Raw genomic sequence first — 2,495 nt, 5'->3', positions numbered from 1 at the left:
TATATGCATACGTATATATATATATATATATATATGTACATATATGTATATATATATGTACATATATATGCATATGTATAGACATATATATATAGCCTTATATTTGTAAATGGTGAAATTTTTAGTTAATGTATGCTTCTACTTTTTGAATTTTTGAAAACAGTAGTTGAGGATATTAACCAACATCAACAGGAAAACGTGTATATGTGCAGAAATGGTATGATATTTTAATTAAATTAGTTTAATATGCTAGTCAATACCGTAATACCTCGAATTGAAGCCCAGATGGGCTTAATCTCGAGATGAAGCCCATCTCGAGTTGAAGCCCCCTTTTTGAGTTTGCAAAAGTAGCCTCGAAAAGAAGCCCATCTCGAAAAGTAGCCCATCCAAAAACAAAAAAAAAAGCCCATGGCTTCAATTCGAGGTTTTACAGTTATAGTAAAAAATAAAACTATGGCTACAGCTCTTTGTCCCAGGGGGCGCCCTTCATGTCTCTTTTAGGCCCCAATATCTTGTTAATTCTTATATTCAAGTGGCAAATTACATATTATACAAGTTAATAACATATTATTTAACATAGGGCTAATTTTCTTCCTTTAATTTTAAAGGTGTTTCGGTTTCAGTGAGGGGTTGTGCAGGATTTCGACAAGAAGTCAATGCCAGACTTGCAGGAGCTATGCATTACAACGGCTATTGGTTTGATGATATGGCCAGTTATCGAAATAAAAATAATTAGGCCTGGTTACATATCGCCTAAGTAATGTAGGCCTATGATCTCACTAGCCAAAATGAAATGATATAACAAGTTAAATAGTATATAAAGGATGAATAAAATGTATCTAGATGGATGAAAGCTTTAATAAAAAGTGTAATCTGTGAGAAATCCTAAATCTTTATTTACGCCATTTTTTGTGAGTATTTAATTTTAAGATCAATAGGGACTTAAAACCAGGGACGTAGCCAGGATTTTGAAAGGGGGGGGGAGCCGTTATGCGAATTACGTATGACCCCGGCGGGGTCAAGGGGCGGGCGAATCCCCCTGTGAAGTAGCGCACTCTGAACGTTCTTAGGACTGTTTGAGAGGATAAAGTGAAAATTGCAATGGACGCATTATAAATAAGCGCAAAAATAATTCTATAATAAATCAAAAGTGGCAGATCCAGGAAGTCGAAAGAGAGGTGAACCAGGGAGGGACTGTCACAGACCGAGGAACCACCCACCTCAGCCCCACCATGGTTGGGGCTGAGGTAAAAAAATTTATGATTAGGGCATCTCCAGATGGCCGGAAATTACACCTCGCACTTCAATTTGAATACATTTTTTCTTTTTTTTTCCTTATAAAAATGAAGGGGGGGGGGGCTTGAATCCACCTCTGCTCAAAACATTCTTTATCCAGAATAGTCATAATCACGAAAAATGTACATGAAAAACCAGATCACATCCTAAAAACAAACAGCAATCACTAAGACATACGCCAGGAGCCGACGACTCGATGGAGTTTAATGTCATACCCAGGGAATTAGGGCATAGATCTGTTTTGAAAGGTGGAGGGGAGGGCATTTTTTGAGTCGACACCCACCTCAGCCCCACAATGGTTGGAGCTGAGGTGAGAAAATTTGAGGAAATAGTACCTCTAGAAATGACACTTTTAGTAAAAGGCGCCAAAAAAAAAATTCTCATGATCTTTTATCATGGATTTTTGACAACCATAGAGATCTTAATAATGTGTGTGTGTATCATAGAAAACAAAGCTTAAAAACATTGTCTTTGAGTATGTACTTTACATAGGCCTACTTCAAAAACGTGATTTCACAACCACCTCAGCCCCACTATGGCTGGGGCTGAGGTGAGAAAATTTGAGGAAATAGTACCTCTCAAGATGGCCGGAAAATGACACTTTTATATAGTAAAATTCATCATCATCACATTACCATTATAGTCAAAATGAAACGCCAACAGATTTCTCATGATCTTTTATCAGGAATCTACTTAATATCCAGGACAAACTTAGGCCTAATTATTGCTTACTAAGCTTTAACTATATATACTATAGTATGATCAACAAATCACAACTTTTTTTTCGCATTTAGCACAATTTTATTCACTTTTTATTGTTATTAATATTATTATCAATTATTACTATCGTCATCATCATTATTATTATTATTATTATTATTACTAGTAGTAGTGTTATTAAACAAACATTTAAAGAAACTTGCAAAAGGATAAAAACGAAATTGAACCACAGTATCGCATTTCTATCTTAAAAGACCTGGCCTGAGATTTATGGATTTAAGATTTTTTTTAATCACGCTTAGGCCTATGTGTTGTATTAGGCCTATGTATAACGTGTACTGATGCATATATGTTTAGAAGTATTCATTTTAAATGATCCCAGGAAAGAATTTGTATTGACTCAAGAATAAGCTTTAACATTTTAACACTGTGTACAAGGGGGTGGGGGGAGCCGCGGCTCCCACGGCTCCCCCCCCCCC

This window comes from Anneissia japonica, unplaced genomic scaffold (assembly GCF_011630105.1).
Source record: "Anneissia japonica isolate Jap-2015-1 unplaced genomic scaffold, ASM1163010v1 scaffold1812_len1207588_cov181, whole genome shotgun sequence".
In the NCBI taxonomy this organism is placed as follows: Eukaryota; Metazoa; Echinodermata; class Crinoidea; order Comatulida; family Comatulidae; genus Anneissia; species Anneissia japonica.
The sequence above is the reverse complement of the archived record's forward strand: the minus strand, read 5'-3'. Positions refer to the sequence as shown.